Genomic DNA, 17,457 nt, shown 5'->3' on the forward strand with positions numbered 1-17,457 from the left:
GCTTGTTACTCTGAAATGAACCGTCAAAATATCAACAGATAAAGTAGGGAAAAGATTGTTCAGAAGATAAGTCATCATTTAGCTAGTAAGTAAATATTTTTAACTTACTCAAAAGTGATTTCTATTAAAGGTGCAAATTCTCTTTGTTTTACTGTTCTAATTCATTCCTCAAAAATAAGATACAATTTTAGTAACGTTTGCGTGAGTGATATATGCTGAGGGGGAAATTTCACGCAGTGGATATGTTTTTTTATTCTTTATTCAAACTTGCCTTTCAAGATTGCATGTATGTTTTTGGTGTGATGTTATCAAATACATTTCCCCCCAATTTGCGACTTATACTCCAGAGTGACTCATACAGGTTCTTTCCAGTTTAACTATGCATCTTTTGGCTGATGCAATTTATAATCCAAAGCGACTTATAATTTGAAAAATACGGTACTTATATAAGTGAAGTTTGGCCTTTTGTTCAGGCCAACACCAGCAAGACGACTAAACGCATTCAGTGTAGGGACCGGGTCGACCAGGGTCGCCGGGCGAGGCGCGAATCCTCACCCTGACTTTGTAACGATTACACTTCCAAGACGAGACCGAATCTCAACCCAATCAGTCACCAAATGGCGTGAAAAAGAAACACCGTGCCAAGAGCTAACACACACATACTCACTCACACACCTCCCTATCTCTATATCCTTACACTCACGAAAAGGCTCATAAAAACGTGGATTCATAAAGTTCTCTTAACACATTAACAGAATGCTTCTCAAAAAAATAATATTTTAAGTGGCCTCAGTGCTGGTCCGATAACTGTCTCATTATTTTCAACTGCGGAGAACTTTTTTATTTGGACGTGTGCTTTTTGGCGAGAAGGGCCCGGCTGGGCTCTTGCATGTCTGCCACCATCACGCGACCCGACAAAAATGGCGACAGACGAGGCGTGGCAGTTTTTTATATTTTGCCATCTTAACTTCGTTACGTTACTTTTTTTTCTCGTCTTCGTCACGTTACTGACATGCCGCTGATACGTCGCTAACATGTCGCTAACATATCGCTAAAATGAAAGCATGCAGGAGGTCCAGAAAGTCAACTCCTGACTCCTGAATATGACACTAAGTTCCAACTGTCATTTAACTTTGTGAGAATTGGGAAGTGATTCAAAAACAACAAACCTTTTTCTAATTGTGGATCAATATTTTTGTCCAATGCAAAAGTGAAATAATTGAAATATAAGTCCTTGAAAGTTTTCTGTTCCTTTGACTTCTGAAATTTTACTTTTATTAGAGGCGGCGTAACAAGATGGATTTCACACTAATCACACACAGGTAATGATGGCATTACCAGACACTAATGTCTTTATGATCCTATCAAACATTCTAGCACACTGTGATAAGTGTTACACAGTTTATCTTTATTTTTTTAGCATTGTTTAGTTTCTATAGTAGTATTATTTGTAGTGTTTTTTGTAGACCCATTAACGAAACAAAAATAACACAATCTGGCATGGACCAATTGCAATACTAATTCCATGAGAAAGCAAACTAGGATATTAAAAACTTACTCATAATTTTCACAGAAAAACATCAATATTGACAAATAATTATGATCATTTAAGTAACATCTTCATATTTTACTATAGTATTTACTTGTTTTGTATGACATAACAGGATATCTTCAAACAATCTATATCATCTACTACATCAAATCATTATACCAGTTTTAGATATGTTCAAGTATGACATTTATGACCACAAATTAGACAAAACATTTTCCAATAGGGAGGTATTTTGCCGTGTCAATTGATGGATTTTCACATTAATCACACTCAGGTAATGATGGCGTGCATCATCATGCATAAATTCCTCTATGATCCTATCACACATTCTAGCACACCATGCCATGTTTTTAATCCACTTATCTTATTTTTTACAGATTTTTTTTACAGTATTTGCAAATACCATCAATTTTCGAATAGGGGATGTAATAACTAAAGATTCCTCGACAAAACGAAATTGACACTCACTTGGGCACAGACCAATTCAATCAATATGTGAGAAACAAAACTAGGATATTGAAAACATAGATTCGAATAATTTGCACAGGAAGAAATCCCAATAGACAATTAATTAGAATCATTTTCCTCTTATAGGACTATATGATTTACTTGTTCTGTGCAATATAACAAGACATCTTCAAATTATCAAAATGATCTGGCATACCAAATCATTACACTGAATTTTAATTTAGTCAAATATGAAAATGAATACCTAAAATCATAAACATTTTTGGCCACAGTGAAAATAGGCAGTGTTAATATACTCCTTCTAATCTCTACTTGTTAAAATTTTGTTCACGTCAATCTTTGAGCAAGCAAAAAGACAAATTGTCCTCCCAAGACAAGACAAGCTCGCCGTTTGCGATGATGATTGGAATGGAGAAAATTTAGTGCATTTCTGCACCCATCTGTGACAAACTACCTGCTGTGGTAGATAAAAGAAGCTGAATTGGAATCTGGGAGAGCAGATTTTGGGGGGATGCATTTTGGGATCAAAAGCCAGGCTCCTCGCTGGGATTCTCAACCCACTTTAAGACCATTTTGGGACATTTTGTTCTAGTGAGCTCACTTTTTCAAATATTTGAGATTTTGCTTTACTCTTGATGTACGATTTTGTAAGTTTCAAGTTGCATAACTCGTCTGAAACATTTATTCGGAGGCTTTTGATGGGTATTCTGAGAACAAAATGAATCCGACAAAATTATATTTTGGGGTCCAAAAGATTTAACAGTACATTTGATGTACATTGGCAGGTCAGGTAGGAATAACTGCACTTCTGACCAGCAAACCCTGGCTTACATTTTAAATAGTCAGGCACAATTTACTGTGGAACGCTGCAAATATTGAAGAAAAAAAAGAAGAAGAGAATCCTGTCTTCTATGATACATTTTTTTTCTCTTAAACTTTGCTTGGTTTAAATAATAATACGGTATGCATCCTTGCAATTTAGCTAAATATCAATTTTAGTAAACTAAGAAAAACACTTAAAACGAGCAGAGTGCTAATGACATTTATTTTTACTAGGAACAAACATGTTAAATATATTGTACAGTATATATACAAATTTGATAATATAGTATGCATAACCTAATACACAAAAATGATGCAAAATCAATCAAGCGTTTTTCACTGGGAAAAAACATGTTCCTACTGAAGAACCTTTTGCATATTATTAGTATTAGTATTAGTATTATCACTCGTAAAAGTATCTATTAAATTTAATTTTGTATGGTACAACGTTTATAAGTTTATACATGACAAATACTTAAAATGGGCAAAAATATTTGGCAATTGCCTTAACGCTGTATCAGATTTTATTGTATTTTTAATTTTTTTTAAAAGCTAGACTTTTAGCAGTTGGGGATATTTTCAAAGCTGAGTTGAAACGCAAATCATTATTGAATACTTTCTGTTAAAATTCATTTTGAGGATTATTTTTCTTATTTAACTATATTCTTAAATAGCTTTTCTATGAAAAGAAGTAAAAAATCTATAAATTGTTTCAATTTGATTTAGTATTCCTTATAGTAATATATAAAAAAAATAAACTAAAATTAGCGTAATTTGCCCATTATGTTTCTAGTTAAGCTAAAAACAAACATTTATACAATATATTGCATTACTGTATACATGATATCCCTCTAAATTCCCTCAGATTGTTGATGATAAAAGTCGTGTCTTCACGATGTTAGTAGTCATTGAAATATATCGGGCCAAATATCATTGGAAAGCTTAAACTCTTGGAATTCAAGAAATAATTTAAAAACATACTCATCACAATTACATCACTATCAGTTCAAACAAGATCCCTGAAAACTATAAAGACAGCAAAGTTCGACTAAAAATGCTGGGAAATTTTACTCTTGACACGATTCCCCACAAATATGGTTTGGTTACTTCACCAGAGTCCAGTGAATACAACCGTGTAAAATATTTACTCCAAAACACACGATAATACTGACAGATTAAAAAAAAATCATAAAATCAGCCCTGCATCTTTTGACGATCTTCTTTGTAAAACGTCTCTTTGGCTTTAAAAATAAATAGACTCGTCAAATGCCTTCTACTATAGCTGTTAGCCTCTGACATTTTGATCGACACCATTCTTGGCCAATTGCAAGCTTTTTTTATGGTCCTTAGCCTGTGAAAACCCATGAGGGCCTGTACTGAAAAAAAATGTCATGACCAATTTGGTTTTATAAATGTTAAGCCAATAGGGCCTGTCTCAAATGTGGATTGACACTTTGGTTTGCCAATGGAATTCCCAACGTAATATTATTCCATTTTATGAGCTGGATTGAAATAGGAGCCAAACGAAAACGTACTAAAAATGCAAACAGGGATGTATTTTTACTCACGATTATTACGCGCAAGTGTGCACAATCAGTGATTGATGGCTGGGAGGAAAATCAAATATTTTACACTCTTTCATGATGTCTAAAAATTGGTCAAAGTAAAATATACAGATGTAAAGCATCTGATCTGGTCTTTTTTAAATGGCCTCTTTTGGAAACGCCTAGACCTACCATTAGAAAAATGTGTAAAAAACAATCTTTAATTTATCAGATTGTGATCAAATATGACGAGGTACTAGGTAAGGTTTCAAGCTATTGTCTCACCCGTTTTAAAGCGAAAATGCCCATGCCTCACTCATCTGTAGACTTTTGATTGCAAAAAGAAAATATAAACCACGGCGAGAATGAAAACCTTCTATTTATGTGTGTTCTTACTCAGATTACTTGATGTAAATAGCACTTGCAGTGATTATTTCAGATTTGGACATAACTTCAGAGTCTTACCCTTCAAAGACACCAAAATCGTCCATATTTTCTTAATAGTTCAGGAACAGCATTCAATTTTACTTTTGGTACATCTGGAATTAGGATTTTAGGCATACTTCACAGGAAGAGTATATTCAGTATATTATGGTAGTAAATAATATAATACATAAAATGTGAGGAAAATCAATTAAGCAGGTTTCACTGGAAAACAATGTTCCCCAGGAGATAATTTTTTTTCATTATAAGTATTATTATAAACAGTATTTTTGTATGGTTTTAAGTAGTATGATGTTTTTCATAACATGAGAAACATTTTGCTCTTGCGCTACAATTAAATATTTATGTATTTTGGAAATGTTCCTATTGTGTGAGAACTGTGTGGACATAATGTATCAAATTCCATTCTGGATATATATGCACTAGAATGACAACAAAGTATACCTGCACCTGAAATACTTAAAAAGAGCAAAACTATCTGCCAACTACCGTATTGCCAGTATCAGATAGTATTGTTCATTTCATTTTTTAAGTTTTTTTTATATTAAAAAAGCTAGACTTAATGTATAATTAAATTCATGTTAGCTAAATTGTCATGATAAAAAACAAGGGCGGATAATTTTTGAAAACGTTCTAAAATGATTAACTTTGAGGATTATTTTTCTCATTTGACTTTATTTCTAATAGCTTTTCTGGGAATAAACAAACAAATAAATAAATAAGTAAACAAATAAATAAGTAAATAAATAAATAAATAATATATATATATATATATATATATATATATATATATATATATATATATATATATATATATATATATATATATATATATATAAACGTAAAATGAATTTATGCAGTCATTGTTTTCTTATGTAACTAGATAAAATAAAACCATGGTTATTGTATATATGGTATATTAATAGTATTGTTTGAATAATACAATACATAAAAATATCCAATATCAATTAAGATGGTTTAACTGGAAAAATAATGCTCCCCGGGAGATAATTTTGCTCATTAAGTCATCAAGTATTTAGTAGCAGTCGTATTTGGGAAGGTTTTTTTTTTCTTTAATACTTAAAATTAGCAAAACTGTCCGCCATCTTTATAGTAAGTTAGCTAATTTCAACAATTCCAATGGCAGATTTTTTTATGTAACATGATGTATACGTTTTTTTCCCTATTTTACTTTTTTTAATGTAGCTTTTCTAGGAAAGAAGAAGAAAAAAGTCACACTTTTTTATTAATCAAATGGCTTGCAAAATACATTGAGATTTTTCAGTATTTTTTTAATCCTTTAAACTTTGCTGTTTTCAAGAGGGGAATTTTTGAAGCAACCCTAAACGTTTGAACAGAAATATACACCTGAAAAAAAACAAAACTATCCAGCAGGGGGGAGCTTTTGAGTGAAACTTTAGCTGAGTCAAGTCTTCCTTCAGTCCTTTTGTGACAAAATAATTGACAGGGATGAGTTGGTCCGACTCGACTTTTACAAAGGGCGTCGGATCCCATTGACCGGCTTGAGGTTTGTTGAAATCGGCTCTCGGGCCCCACAAAGGGATGGACAACCTTCGCCTATTCAGCCGTCGGATCCCCAGCACCGACTTAAGCGGCAACCTGAGGCCGCCTTTAAGGAGCAGCAAATAAATGCGTCTGCTTGTCTGCTATGCTTGGAAGAGGAAGAATAATCTTTATGGGGTCGGGGTGGGCGGCGGGGGACGGCTGATGGTGGCCAAAATGAAACTGGCAGCGAATGCGAGGTGTGCATGTGGCAGTGGGCTCCACTATAAAGACATCTGCTGATTGTACAGTTTGTGAGGCGGACGGCGACAGGGACCGGGTTTGGCAGAAAACGTGCAAAAGGGAAGCTGTGGTGATGCTCGTAGCCGGTCACCTTGAACACAGGGACGTTTGTACACCCACTGGATGCAACATTAGGCACACTTGAGCCAGCTCGCATCAACTGTTTGCCTTGATGAGCGCCTTGTTGTGTTTGTCGGGGAGGTCGTAGTTGTTAGCGTTCTACCGGAAGGTAGCAAACATGTTTTCGGCACAGGGAATTATTTTTTTCAAACAACTGAAGCATTTTCTTTTTGCCACATGTTAACAAACAGTGGGGAGATCTCTCAGTTTCCCGGACTACCTGTGAAAAATTAAAATCCACCAAGTAGCGTCGGACCTTCATAAAAGCCTCCAAGGGTTAAACTTACCTCTAGATGACGACATTACCGACTGAAAGTATACGGCTGTAACAAAATAACAGTTAGAGATCTACAAATAATAACAAACAAACACATAATTGTAGTTGAAGACATTATTTTATTGTCGTTACAAAAAAGTAAAACAAAATTGAAGGACTTCTCCTTTCAGTGTAAGAATGCAATTTAGAGAGCTGCTGGCACGGTTCATGCTAGCATCGGTGTACTTGAATCAAGGCAGATCTCTGCAAAGATCAAGTTAAAACTGACCCCACAAGTTGTAGCTCCAGGTCTTCTGTTTTATGGTTTATTGACCTGGCGTTGGTAAGATACAGTGTTTACAGCGGTGGATTGGGAGAGTTGCTAGACGAGCCGTAGCATTAGGCTGGACCAGCATCCCTAATCTTGCCTTCTCCCGACGCTGCCCCAGTCTCTTCTGGAACTCGATAATAATCAACGGAGCCCCCCATGGTGATCACCATTTTGTTGCGCGTGAACAACAATCTGTGGAGGCAGTAAACCCTTTATACTTATTGGCTTGTGCAATCTTGTGCAAACAAACAGCTAGCTAAGGCACTCCATATCCAGCTTGTCTTAATTTTGGAAAGGAAAAAAAAAATCAGCACACGTTTACCACAAATATTGTGCTCACGTTGGCCTCATATATTTCCCGTTGGTTTGTTGTTCCTGTACAGGCTAAAATCCCTCCCCAAACGTTGCCTACCATTGGCCACTGGTGACATAGATCCCAATATGGGCATGTAAGATGACCCACAGATCTTAGAAAGAATATATGCATGAGACCTCTTAGCTTGAAACGCGCTAACAAAACTGTATTCAGTTGAACTTTGTAGTCTATGAGTTGTAATAATAAGTAGCGGAAGAATGCAATCATGCTTAATATCTACAGTAGAGTAACAAAAGGATATCAACAACAGGTAATAGTACTTGTGACAGACAAAAGTACTTCCTTTCCAGGAACGCATTCCTTTGTATTGTGTTAGTTCCAACACTGTTAGGGGCATCATATTTATTACCTGCTATGGGTGGGAGGCACGGTTTCATATATTGCGTGGCTCTATATAAGGGTGACCATACATTACCAGCGTACCAATGGCAGAAAAGAGTGTGACATTTTCGGCACTTCATATAGATGACACCCACAGCCTTCTGTCGTTTACACTCCTTATATATTTGGAATGACTGTTGACTGCACTTGTTGCCATTGTGAACCTCAACACTGCCAACAAACAAACACTTTAGAATCGCTTCCAAATGGTCCAAAAGTACACCACCTGTTAAATTCGAAGGCCGGGTGTGGACTGTGAACGAGTTCTCTCCGACCCTCTTGAAGAGATTGCATTAGTTACGTTCTCAGTTCTAGTCACTAGGTATTTAGTACAAGTACATAGTATATACGTACGTATGTACAGGCATTTATACCATGCTCAAGCCCGTCCCTCCCAAGTCTGCCCCTCTGTGCCACGCTCAGGCGCAGAATGAATGCACTAACACTACCTCTAAAATTCAGATTGACCAATATGATGGTACTAGAACGAATTCACCCTTGATGACCATCAAAAACTGTTCCTCAGTCACTCATCAGAATGCGAGCCGATTATATTTCATCTACGATCGACAGACATTTTTTTAGAAAAGAGAAAAGACCAAAGCTCGCCTTTTTTTTAGCATTTTCACTGATCATTTAAGGACTATTGTCTTATCATTTGTGTGATAAGACAATAGAAACTCAGAGACAATCTAATTAAACATTGGACTTTCACGTTTGACCCCGAAAATAAATTTGAGCGTTTCCATTTTTTAGTAATTTACCATAGAAAATGGGGTCAAGTCAAGTCAAGTCCTTTTTATTTGTATAGCCCTAAATCACGAAGAGTCTCAAAGGGCTTCACAGATTATTACACTATATTACACAGACTATTTTTCATCCGACGAGAAGACTAGGTTATTCATATGCTATGGAGTAGAAGTGAGTTTTAAGCTTAGATTAAAACATTTCCACTGAGGTTGCAGATCGGATCTCAGGGGGAAGAGCATTCCACAGCACCGGTGCCCGGATGGAGAACGCTCTTGAACCAGCAGAACACTTCTTTGCTCTTGGGATCACCATAAGACCGGCACTCTCAGATCGTAGGCTTCGGACCGGGACATAGGGGCAAATCAGATCTGAATTCACTCGATTTCACTCGAATCCCACATTTTAGAGCAATGGTGAAAAAATGATATTATAGTATGCAAAAGAATCTAGCTCTCACAAGTAGCTCACTAAATTCTAGGCGTTCTGGTGATGTCAAAGCACTGTCCAAATCTGAGCATTTACGATCAGATCCTGTCACTACAATTTGGAGTAATACTGATCATCAGATGTCAACTTCGGGGCTGTACAAAAGGTCTATAACAGGATTAGCATCATAAATGTCCAAGTGGGTTCGGTTGCAAGTCACAGAGCAGGAACTCGTAATCTTAAAATCTTTAAATCTCAGAGAACTGATTTCTTAAATTTTTATGATTTTCTCAAGTTCATTTTCTCAGAAAGAGAGACACCACTGCTAGCAGGTGGCCATAAGTAGTCAGTACAGTAACCAACTTGATATATTTTCACAGGAATTGATCTGCATAGTCCAATCCTAAACAGGTACTTGACTGCACATAGATGTCAATTCCTCGCAACAATTGGCTGGTAGAATAGAATAGAATTCCCTTTTATTGTCATTCTTTGTAACCATGCACACAGAACGAAATGTTGATACACCTGACCCGTACAGTTAAACTGTAGCGAGCCGATGCAGCCGCAGCCAAACAGGGCTGCAGCCATTTTAGTCATTAGGTGACCAAACCCCCCAATTCCAAACCTTAATGCCGAGCGCCAAGCAGGGAGGCAATGAGTACCAATGTTGTAAGTCTTCGGTATGACTCGGCCGAGGCTTGAACCAGCGACCTCCCAGTCTCAGAGCGGGCGCCCTACCATCTAGGCTACCGAGCTGGTGACTAAGTGCCTACAATATAACACAAAGATTAGAAAATAATATTCATTAACAGAAAAATAACTTGAAGAGGAATATCAGAAAAAGATTGGAAAATACATTGCTTCAAAGCTCTTTCCTTGCTATGGTTGTTATTGCATCTATTTGTGTTATTGCTATATTCAGAAAACAGAGTAAACTGAAAAGGTGCTCAACATAGTTGTTCACTCGATAACAACTCATAAGTAGTGCCAGGGTTGGGTAAGGTTACTTTAACTGGATTACTTTCAATTACTTTTGAATTACTCCAATACCAAATATGCTAATAAAACACAAAATAAACTAAATATGAATAAAATGACTAAATTTTGTGCAGTAACGGAATACATGGAACAGCAAAAATTATGTTGGCAAGCTGTTTGGATTTATTTTCATTTTATTTTTATTTTATGTTAGTTTTGCCAGAGATCAAAGAGATCAAGGTCAGGAGAGAAAGCTTACCACGTGTTGTGAGTCATCATTTTATTCATATTTAGTTTATTTTGTCTTTTATTAGCATATTTGATATTGGAGTAATCCAAAAGTAATTGAAAGTACTCAAGTTAAAGTAACCCTACCCAACCCTGAGTACTGCATATTTTCTTCCAGTGTATATTATCTGGCGATCGAGACACACAGCAATAAACCCTTAATTTAGTTTAGTATTCGCAGTATCTGTGTGTTTGGCACACCTTCTAGCTGTGTCATGAATATTGTTTTGAAATATTGACATAAAAAGTACAGTAGGCTTGTGTTGTTAGGTGGATTCCGTGCAGTTGAGACACCTAACTACAAAGTCTACCAAAAAGAAAATCAGTTTTACGAAAACTGGATGCAATGATTCAACAAAAAGTTGAAGTTGCGTGCACCATTTCATTTCGAGCTGAGGCAGCACGTGACTGTGCTTCCGGAGACCTGCCGGGAATCTGGTTCTCCCTGTGCTAAGCCAGATGGGCTCCCTTGTGATCATTACCAGCCAAAGCAACTCCTACGAGTGTTTTCCCTCTCCTCAGTGACCTCTCACCCGTACACTCATCTCCTCTCTGTTCCGCAGTTTAGAGTCCAAACAGATGCGTCCAGGCGCACGGCCACAGTTTGGTATGGGGATCGGCAGAGGCAAGTCAAGTCCTGCTTCAGGTCCCCCTTTGGGATCCCATGGAGCTGTAGCGTTCAGGTCAGGGCCCTGAGCTCAGTGGGCTCCGATCCTGGGTCACAGAGGGCTTGGATGAGCCTGAGATGAGACGGCGAACCGGTGGGAGGACGGCCGTTTGATGTGGCACCAGCCTGGGCTATGTTACCTGGTTGAGATGGATTGAATTAGCTCTTGCAGCTGATACTCACTGGTTGATGGGTCCTGTCAAATTGTGGCTCTGTAATTTTGAATATATTCCGTAACCTTAATGATCTTGAATGACTGGCGACCAGTCCAGGGTGTCCCCTGCCAACTGCTTGGATGGAACCTCTTCGACCCTGGTAAGAGTATGTGTATGGAAAATGAATGAACCCAGAAAATTTATTTCAATTGCATATTTATGTAATTGCATTTTCAGAAACTAGGACTGCACTGACAAGCTTTCACTTTATTTCCAACGATAAAATAAAAATGATTGTATCATTATCTCTCAAAATGAGCCCATCAAGTTGAACTGATTTCTGCAGTTGAACGGAATGGAATAATTTCTCCCTCAAATTCATTAAACTTTTTGTACATATTATATTGCCACTAGGAGAGGTAAACAATAAAAATTGGGAACTTATTTTTGGATAAGCTTATTTTCTAGGTGACAACTGTGTATCTCTCTTGACACAATTTATAAAATCTTAGCATTGCCAATATTAACAATTTATCATGTGCTATCCCATTGTTACTTTTTGTGGATCAAGCAAGTGTTTAGCATTGGTTAACATCTCAAATAACAAAGACATGTTAAGTAACCAGTATAAATGTCCAATGAGGGTGAGCAGAAAGAAATTGATCTTAGATTAGTTGAGTGTGTGTTGTCTGCTCTCCTCCTTTGTCCCAGCCAAGTCGGTGGATCTGGACTCAGAACTCCTTAAAAGGGAGACTTCACAGCTGGCTGGAGCATACTAATACCCTGGACTCATTAAATTAATGGGGGCCTGATTCCTCTTCTACTCAATGCACCGTTGCCCTTTGAGTTTGCCGGGGCCAGAGGCTACGCGGCGCTTTGAAAGCCCTGACCGGCATATTGAGCGCGTTTTAATAGAAGCCTTTGGAGACTCCTGGTAAGACGCTCGCTAACTCTTCCCCTTCAAGTCGCTGCGCCTTGCTGTGTGATCTTGTCACATCGCCTTTCTAAACTCGGACCGAGGCCTGGAAGACAGGAAAGGGACCGCGTGTGGTAAATGAGGCCAAAGGTGCCCCTATGCCAGCAGAGTCCGTTCTTTCATGGAGATGTGAATTTTGAGCATGTGTGCCAAAGCACACTTTGATGCAGGAAGGGGCCGGGCAGAAAACGGACAAAGAGTGGACGTTCGGCCCAGTCGACCCTAGGGACACAGATTCGGATGGTCGGCTCTAGTTTAATTACTCTACATGGACGTGGTCCATCAGTGCCGTGAAATAAATGGGGGTCCCTCGTATCTTGATTAAGAAAGTCGGTGACCGCCTAATGGGAGGACATGCTGAGAATCTTTCCATAATGCAGACTGCAGTCATCGCCAAAAGTAGTGACAGGAGAGTTCTGAGGTGGAAAAGGCCAAAGATAAAGTGTATTTCTTAAACATCTATTTATATAGCGGGAAGAAAAGAATATCAATACGGCATTTGCATATTTGCCCAACAGCTCTGAAATGAGTTGGTGAGGAAAAAAAGTATGGATGGCTTCGTAACATATAAAAAGAAACAAGATGGAATTTATCAACTCGATAGAAGAAGAAGCTACCAGTGGGCAACAGGTCAACAGATGGTGGCCGGGTTGAGAAGTGTATTTAATAATACGTATGGCTTTGCTACAGTATTGCAAGCCGCCAATGTCCTCCAGACTGGGCAGAGAGCAGCTGATGATCCTTTGCCTACCTCTGTCAAACATCTATCAAAAGCAAACAGAATTGGTGGGTTTCATAAAACAGCCACCAACACCAGATAATGTCAGAGACCAGAAACGGACACGGGACCCACTTGCGTTCGTTATACTCAGCTTTATTTAGAAGGAGGAAAGGGCTTTCACCCACGATCCGGTGATCGTTGGTCACTGGTAGCAGATCGCTTGTAACACGGAAGTGGCACTTCCGTGGCGAACGAAGGCAGTGTCGAGAGCGGGGGAAGAACCGGTCGACGGCTGGGACGGAGGAGCAGAAACGTAATCGAGTTCAAAAAAAGAGTTCGGCACCGGGAAACAGAACAGGATTGTGTACGGGGTCAAAAAGTGCTTACCTAGTGTGGGGCTGAGATTTGCAGACGAACTGACAATCGTTGACAGGAAGACGGGGTTTGAAAAGAGATCAGTAGCAAATCAGCGTCCGAGGCTGTTGGCGCAAACGGAGCAGTCTCAGGCGCATCAGTAATCATGACAGATAATACCTAACTACTCATCATTGGGCAAAACTGCAATAAAAATGTTGGTTCCCTTAGTTAATGTCGGCATTCGCCTGCCAGTCAATTATTCTACCGAGAAGTATAAGCCTAAAAGCTCCCTGTAACCATTGCTTTCTAACTTTACATATGTTTCATTTTCTAGAAAGGTTCAGCCCCATTCTTACATGTTCATTGAGTGTGTTTAAGAGCTGTAATATGATGACTTTGAAGACTTTAAGGTCGATAGAATTTGATGAAAAATGCCAGTATGTAGACAATTTAGCTGCACTAGGTGAGCCCAATGTGCTATGCTAATGTACATAAATGCATCTCTTGGGATAAAATAAATGTCCTTTGTTTTCAAAATCTACAATGATGGCACATGTATTAAGAAAATTCCTGAAGATAGTCTGCAGTGACTTTGCTTTGTTTGCGCATGAGCCAAATCAAAACAGTTAAGTCAGGCACTCGGCACAGCATTACACAAAAACGTCATTCTCCTTTCCACATCAACGTCAACAAACGCATCAACGGGGTTTTCACAACTGCCTTCAACAGTAACCATTTGTCCCGGCCTTTGATAGCAGCCAGGAACCATCGTGGTAGCAGATATGGGCGTGCGCTCGGTTCTTTGGTGATGCTGACAAGCAGCTGTAATATATTCCCTTTTCGTCAGGATGTAGGGAATCCAGTGGTTTTCGCGGGCTATGGCAACTGCGAAGGGGGCGGGCGAATTATTTTTTTCCATCAGGATAGGAAGGGCACGGTTACCGGGCAGTTTTGGAGCCAGGCAGTTTCCCACTGCGACACGGCACTCATCTTTGCAAAAAAGAGAGGAACCGCGCTGAGCTCTTATCCTGCAGAAGCCAATTTCCTTCACCAAAAGTTCTTGTGGCTCAAGCACTTCAAAGTGGAGAGTCGTATAAAGTGTCATTCATTTAGCAGCTCATGTTGTTCGCTTTCTAAAAATAAGCCGAAGCTCACTGGCAGACTCTCTGCAGGGCTGATTCCGGCTTCAGAATTTGGCTTAGGGTGGCTGACCCCCTCCCAGAGGTAGGCTATTTTTCATCTTGGAGCGGCCTTCGCGACCGGGTCTGGTGACTGGTCTCTTCACAGGTGGGAGTCGGCCCGGGTCAGGGAAGAGCGCCAGCTAAGGACGGGATTTGCCGCTGTTATTTTTCTATTAGGCACGAATTATGCTAAGCCTTCAGAAGCCATCTTTGCGTTGCTATGGTAGCCCATATTTCCTACCGGGTTGTGACCTTGAATTGACTACAGTGCAAAGCCAAGTCGCCCCCAGACCCTTTGAGGATTAGAAGCAGCGTTTCTTAGTTATGCAAAACACCTCCGATATGATTGAATGCTTGAATGACAAACTTTATTGAGATCCCTTTGCTTTTCATCTGATTATTGTCACTTGATTATTTCCAATCACTTGGCACGGCTTCAAACAGCACTTTGTGAAGGCCCAAGCCGGGCTTTTCTTTCCCGGCGGCGCCACAAAGCTCGCATCGCTGACCTTTTGCGGGATAAAATGAGCTCTGGGCACTGGCCCACTACAACGTTCCTCAAACACAAAAGGAATCGCTTTGCAGGCTAAAATGAATAAAATATTCTCTTCAAAAACTCGATTGCAAAAAATAACTGATGGACCGGACAGCGGATCTGTTTTCGGCCCACTTCAGTTTATTTTTATTCTGAATCCATTAAGAGTAAGTATAAATCGAAAATAAGTGTTCATATAATTTACATCACAACCTAAAATGTGTCTGTTTTTTTGCCCATTAGTATTGCTGTTTTTTTTTCGAGTAGAATAAGTAAACAAATATTTAAATGTTTTTTTTTAAATATTATTATGTTTTAAGTATTTTGTTTTCTCATATTTCTAAAAGTGCCCTGTGATTGGCTGGCAACCAGTTCAGGGTGTCCCCTGCCCACTGCCCGATGATAACTGGGATGGGCTCCAGCACCCCCGCGACTCTACTGAGGATAAGCGGTGCAGCTAATGAGATGAGATGAGAGATATTTCTAAAAGTAATTCTTAAAAAGCATATTAGAATAAGAAACAAAATAGTATTAAAAATGAGCAAAATTATATGCATGAAAATTTTTACTATAAATAATTATACAAAGCATAAAATCATATCAAAAACTACTATCTGCTTGGCTATTACTGCTCAATTTCAAAACAGTATTGTTTTTTTTTATTCTTTCAGAAAAAATAACTATGAAAATTCAAAGCAAGAGGAACAAAATTTTACTTTTTTTTTTGCATTTTCCTTACTCTACATTTTGGTGTGCTGTAATATATCGTTGGCTTTTGACAGGATACAATACTTTTAGAAAATAAATTTCCCCACAAATGAAATCTATCAACTTCAACATTGAACTTTATTGTCAAATACGTTATATGTACCACATACAGCACATATGAAATTACCTCCTCTTCCACGCATGCTAACCTGCAATAAAATAAGACACAATAAGAATAAAAAGAGTAAAGTAAAGTATGCATATAGAAATATATAGAGTTTGAAATTAAAAAATAGCAGAGTGGTTAGCGCGTGTGCAGCACAGTTTTAAGGTCTTGGGAACCTCCTGTGTGAGTTCAAATCCAGCTACCGGACTTTGTATGTTTGTATGTTCTCCTCGTGCGTGCGTGGGTTTCCTCCGGGCACTCCGGTTTCCTCCCATGTCCCAAAGACATGCATTTCAGGTGGATTGGCCGGTCCAAATTGTCCCTAGGTGTGAATGAGCGAGCGAGGTGTCTGTCCTTGTGTGCCCTGCGATTGGCTGGCAACCAATTCAGGGTGTCCCTGCCCACTGCCCGATGATTGATGGGATGGGCTCCAGCACCCCCGCGACCCTACTGAGGATAAGCGGTGCAGCAAATGAGATGAGATGAGAAGACATAATCTATATAGAGCAGTTTTGATTTGGCCGAAGGCAGAGGGTTGAAAGGGGTAGGGCAGGGAGAGTGTCCAGATCAAAGAAGCAGTCCTTTAGCCTGCTGGTTTTGGCTCTGAGACTCTGCGGTCATTTCACTGATGGCGGCAGGTTCAAGTGGCAAATATTTACTTGATGTCGTTTTTAAAACAATATTCTCCATATTCTTTGTCATGCTAACTTAACTAAGGACCAAATGCTTGTTAGTACTTGTCAAAGCAAGCCTTATACCCGCAACTTGTGAGGCATTTCAGACTTCGTAGCACATTGAGTGGGAAAATTTCAACTTTTAATTAGAAATGAATTAAATAACAGATTTACATACATGCCACCTTTTCGTTAAATATCCCCCAGCATCTAACAAGACAAACTGCTCATATAAAGTGGATTCATGTGTTGTGTGGTCATTTGTGGGCTTTTCCATTCATGATTTCGAAATCCAATCGTCACTTTTCGTGACACAAATCTTGGCCCTGTGGTCAAAACAGCGTCACTTTTAGAAAGAAACACTTTACTTCACAAGTACTTTTCTTTTTGGGAACTCACAAAAAGATGCTTTCAATCTGTTTCCACAACTATGAAGTTCAAAAATGTTTTGTCGCTGTTCCATTCCCCCATTCCCTCTTAGCTTGTGGTTTTGTGAAGACATGCATTCCAATTTAGTTGACACGAAAACAGAACTTTGGAAAATCTTTCAATTAATGTGACGAGTGTTTGTTTTTTGTTTTTATCCCAAACATCTGTTCTTTGTCATACCCATGTGATGCACGTACTTTTAAATCGCATCAACCGAGCAATGAAAGGTGATAGCAGGAAAACAAATTTAAAAAAATAACTCTAAATTAATTTAAATGCAGCTTGATGCATCAAACAGAAAGAAAATGTTGACTTAAACAAAAAAAAAACATTGCTTCAAGTG

At 38.7% G+C, this 17,457-nt stretch overlaps 1 long non-coding RNA gene across 1 annotated transcript in view; it reads left to right on the top strand.

Moving 5' to 3' along the window:
• The window catches only part of LOC148359484 (uncharacterized), a 37,583-nt gene that overhangs the window by 6,607 nt on the left and 13,519 nt on the right, over positions 1 to 17,457 (top strand). The gene's annotated exons all lie outside the window — the stretch shown is intronic.

The sequence above is a fragment of the Urocampus carinirostris genome, chromosome 9, assembly GCF_059441175.1.
Source record: "Urocampus carinirostris isolate Australia breed hairy pipefish chromosome 9, RoL_Ucar_1.0, whole genome shotgun sequence".
NCBI classification, from domain to species: Eukaryota; Metazoa; Chordata; class Actinopteri; order Syngnathiformes; family Syngnathidae; genus Urocampus; species Urocampus carinirostris.